Below are 5,295 nucleotides of genomic sequence, written 5' to 3'. Positions count from 1 at the left end.
TAGATATATATATTTCTCATTGTGGGCAAGAATTCCTTAGAAGAAATGGAGTCGCTTTCACAGTCAATTAAAAAAGTGAGAAAAGTAGTACTAGGACATAATTTAAAAAATGAATCCAATTCTTTTTGTACAGTAAAACAACTGTTTGGACATATATACATATATTGTATTTAATTTATATTTTAATATATTTAACATGTATTGGTCAACCTGCCATCTGGGGGGGGGAGGAGGGGAAAAATTAGAACAAAAGGTTTGGAAATTGTCAATGTTGTAAAATTACCCATGCATATATCTGGTAAATAAAAACCATATATATATATGAAGTTACCCATGCATATATCTAGTAAATAAAAACCATATATATATATATATATATATATATATATATATATATATATATATATATATATATATATATATATATATATATATGAAGTTACCCATACATATATCTGGTAAATAAAAACTATATATATATATATATATATATATATATATATAGTTTTAAATCCAAGGCAAGCCATTCAACATTACAGTAATAATATGCTGCAATCACCGAAGTAAAAAAGGTAAAAATTGACCAGTTCTATGTACAGCTACAACATCTTCTAGAAGTAACACACACAAAACAATCTGACTTTCATCACTGGGGATTGGCATGGTAAAGTAGGAAATCAAAAGATAATTGAAACAATAGGGGCAGCTAGGCAGTGCAGTGGATAGAGCATCAGCCCTGAATTCAGGAGGACCAAAGTTCAAATCTGGTCTCAGACACTTAACACTTCCTGGCTGTGTGACCCTGGGCAAGTCACTTAACCCCAGCCTTGGGGGGGGGGGGGAGAAACAATAGGCAAGTTTGACCTTAAATTACAAAATGAAGCAGGGCAGAGATTAATAGGGTTTTGTCAAGATAATGTACTGGTGATAACAAACATCTTTTGACAACCCAAAGGCAACTCTACACAAAGACATCAGCAAATAATCAGAATAGAAATCAGATTGATTATATATTTTGCAGCCAAATATAGAGAAGCTCTAAACAATCAGTTAAAATAAGACCTGGAGCTGACTATGGCTCAGATATTGAGCTTCTTATTGGAAAAAATCAGACTTAAATTAAAGAAAGTATAGACCATATAGTTAAAACCTAAATAACATCCTTTATGAATATGAAGTATGTCACATAGATTTATGGAATTAGATCTGGTAATAATAATAATATATTGGATAGAGGTTCACAATAATGTAGAGGAGGCAGAAACAAACAAACAAAAAAACCCAAAGAAAAAGGGAGCAAAAAAGAAATGGTTGTTTTATGAGGCTTTACAGATAACTCAGGAAAGAAGGAAAGCAAAAGGGAAATGAGAGAGGGAAAGATATTCAACTAACTGAATGCAGAATTCTAGAGAATAGCTAGGAGAGAGAAGATCTCTTTTTTTTCTTACATAAACAATGCAATGAAATCGAGAAAAACAATAGAATAGGTAAGATAATATATGTCTTCAGGAAAATTAAAGATATCAAAGGAACATTTTATGCAAAAATGAGCATGGTAAAAAAATAAAAATGATAGGGATTTAATTAAAACTGAAGAGATTAATAGGTGGCAAAAATATACAAATAACATCACTGACCACAGCCACAATGGTTACTGATTTAGAGCCAGACATTCTGGAGAATGAAGTGAAGTAAGCATTAGGTTTTGTTAACAATATTTCGCTAATACATTAATAACAATACTAAAACATTGCTAACAATAAGGCAGCAAATATGGTGGAATTCTAGCTGAATTATTCAACATCTTAAAAGATGATGCTTTTAAAGTGCTGCACTCAATTTGCCAGCAAATTTGAAAAATACAACAGTGACCAAAATTGGATTGGAATAGTTCAAGTTGTGTCCTAATACTAATGAAGGGCAATGTCAAGAAGTATTCAAATTATTGAATGATTGCATTCATTTTAGACACCAGCAAGGTTATGCTTAAGATTATTCAAGCTAGGCTTCAACAATGTGATTTACAAGTAACTAGAAGCTGATTTTTGAAGAGGCAGAGGAATTAGAGACCAAATTGCCAACATTCACTAGATTATGGAGAAAGCAAGGGAATTCCAGAAAAAGCAAACAGTTAGAACCAAACATGGAACAACTGATTGGTTTAAGATTGGAAAAGGAGTACAACAAGGCTGTATATTGTCATTTATTTAATTTATATGCAGAGCACATAATATGAAATGTTGGGCTGAATAAATAAAAAATATTGACAACTTCAGATATACAAACAATGCCACTTTGATGGCAGAAAGTGAAGAATTAAGAAACCCCTTGTGAGAACTATGTAAATGATGACTTGAAGGTTAACATTAAAAACAACAACAAATCTAAGATCTTGGCAACTGAGCCCATCACTTCCTCGCAAATAGAGGAAGAAGAAATAAAAGTAATGTTAGATTTCATATTCTTGGACTCAAAGATCATTGCAGATTGGAACTACAGCCATAAAATTAAAAGACACTTGATCCTTGGAAAGAAAGCTATGAAAAATCTGGACAGCAAACTACAAAGCAGAGATATCACCTTGCTAACAAAAGTCCGCATAATCAAAGTTATGGTTTTTCCAGTAGCAATGAATGACTATGAGACCTGAACTATAAAGAAAGTTGAGCCTTTTAGAATCGGCATTTTAAAATTATAGTTCTGGAGAAGACTTTTGAGATTCTCTTGAACAATAAAGATATCAAATCAATTATAATTTAGAGAAATTAATTCAACAACTCATTGGGAGGTCGAATACTGAAACTAAAATTTAAATATTTTAACTACAAAATAAGAAGACAGGACTCATTGGAAAAGACTGGGAAAAATTGAAGGCAACCTTGTAATTCCAATTCTCTTGTTAGGTAAATGACTCCCAATCTCTTACCCTTCTCATTCTCTTTCCTTGTCTCCCTTCAGGACCCCATCTAGTCCCCACTTGGTCTGCCTATATTCACTGTGACTTTTGCTCTATACTCTCTGTGGCTTATTAAATTGTGTTTGAAGTATCAAAAAAAAAAAGATTGAAGGCAAAAAGAAAAAGGAATGGCCAAGGTTCAGATGGGTAGGTAACAACATAGAAATGATAAACACAAATTTGGAGAGACTTCAAGAGAGAGTGGAGGATAGAAGGGTCTGGTATACTATAGTCATGAGGTCATGAAGAAACAAGACTTAATGATAATAAAATTGAGGGGTTGAGTGATGTGTAGATTACACTTCCAATACATGTCTGAGCCCAAATTTGAGCACAGATCATCCTGACTGTGATATCACATCTTTATCCACTGCCTTATTAAGCCTCTATTCCCATTTTTGTAGTAAAAAGGACTCAGATTTTGGCTAAAATCACACACAATGTGTAATAAGAACAATTTTACATGGCAGAACTAGACTGATTCTGTGGTCATGGGAACACAACGACTCCAGAGTTCTTTACAAAGAGGATCACGGGATTTTAAGAGTGGAACAAAGTCTTAGATACCATCTGGCCCAATTCCTTTATTTCATAAATGAGGAATCTGAAGCCTAGAGAGAGGAAATGATTTATCCAAGTTAAATAAAAGAAAATGATAAAGACAGATTCCCAACTCACAATTTGAATGCACCTTTTCTCCCTCTAAATCCCATCCACAGCTGGAGAAATGGAAGCAACAGAAAGGGAAGGAATTATTCTAAGATTCCATTAGTAACTGAGCGGGGAAAAAAAATCCAGGACCTCCATGCCTTCTCCAAGACCTTTTCAGCCCCCTTTTCTCCTCTCTATATGGCTTAGTTTTGATGAGGATATCTCAGCTTTGGTTTCCATCAATCCTCATCCACAAAAAGCAAAGCATTTGTAAGTAGCATTTTACTTCAAAGCTGATGGTTAATGTTTGATTTGTTTCTTTCTTTTTAAAAACATTTTTATGACCATTGGAATGGTTCCAGCCAGGAAAATTGCCTCAAGGGCCAGGAGTAAGAGCAGCATGTGCTACAAGCCAATTAAATAGGGGTGAGGCTTGTTGGCTTGGAAAGGAAGTTGTGTCCAATCCTAGGGAAGAGAAAGACAGATGGAGAAATGAGAGCCTTAAGGAATGGCACTGTGGGGGAGCTGGGGTGGAGTCTCATACCAGACCAAGATGAGGAGAGATGATTAAAAAATGCTCTTGCCCAGAGGGTGAGATTGTCAACCTGTTTCTAGCTGCCTGCCTTACCCAGTCTACACCTGCACCAGAGCTTGGAGAGTTTCTCTACATCCTTAAGCAAAGTACTGGAGGAGTTAGTACTGACCAGGGACCTGAAACTAGATGCCTTCTTCCTAAGCTCTCTTACAGTTGGTCTTACTTAGCTCAGGAGATATTTCCAGCCTTGTCTTTCTATGGAGGAAGTTAACCATTTGTCTATAAGGCCTATAAAAGGGTGTCTACTGGACAAGCCAAGCAAAAAGTAGGAGGCAGGGGCCTTGGGTATGATAGAATGAGTTGGGTTGTTGACTTTTGTGTCTTTGTGTTTTGTCAAGAGAAGCCAAAAGGCTAAATCTGTCTCAATGAGACCTTTCAGGCAGTGGGAGAGTGAGATAGACAGACAGAGATGGAGGGAAGAAGAGGAAAAGAGACAGACATAAATAGACTGAGAGAAGGAAAGGAGAGAGAGAAGGAGAAAGAGAGAGAGGAGTAAGAGAGAGAAATAGAGAGACACACAGAGAGAGACAGAGAGAGAAGGGAGAGAGAAGAGAGGCAGAAAGGGAGGGAAGGAGGGAGGGAGGGGAAGAAAAAAGGAGGGAGGGAAAGAGACAGAGAGGGAGAAGGATGGAGACAGAGAGAGACACAGAGAAAGAGAGAGACACTGAGACAAAAGGCAGAGAAAGACAGACAAGAGACAGAGATATCGAATCACATACAGAAAGACAGAGATAGACACACACAGAGATGCAGAAAGACAAAAGGCAGAGAGAAAGAAACATACAGAAAGACAGAGATGGAGATAAAGAGAGACAGAGACAGACATACCCAGAGAAAGACAGACAGACAGACAGACACACACACACACACACACACACACACACACACCACACACACACACACACACACACACACACACACACACACACACACACACACAGGGAGAGATGCTGGGAGGGAGGAGATGATGGCAGGAAGGAGGGAGGGACAAGCTTTGGCCCACATGGGCAGCCCTGCCTCATTTGCGCGTCCCCAGTGAGGACTGGAGGTTCAGCGTGCACAGGCTGCCTGGAAGTCATTACCGCTCCATTAG

The sequence above is a fragment of the Sminthopsis crassicaudata genome, chromosome 2, assembly GCF_048593235.1.
Source record: "Sminthopsis crassicaudata isolate SCR6 chromosome 2, ASM4859323v1, whole genome shotgun sequence".
NCBI classification, from domain to species: domain Eukaryota; kingdom Metazoa; phylum Chordata; class Mammalia; order Dasyuromorphia; family Dasyuridae; genus Sminthopsis; species Sminthopsis crassicaudata.
Note: the sequence above shows the minus strand (reverse complement) of the source record.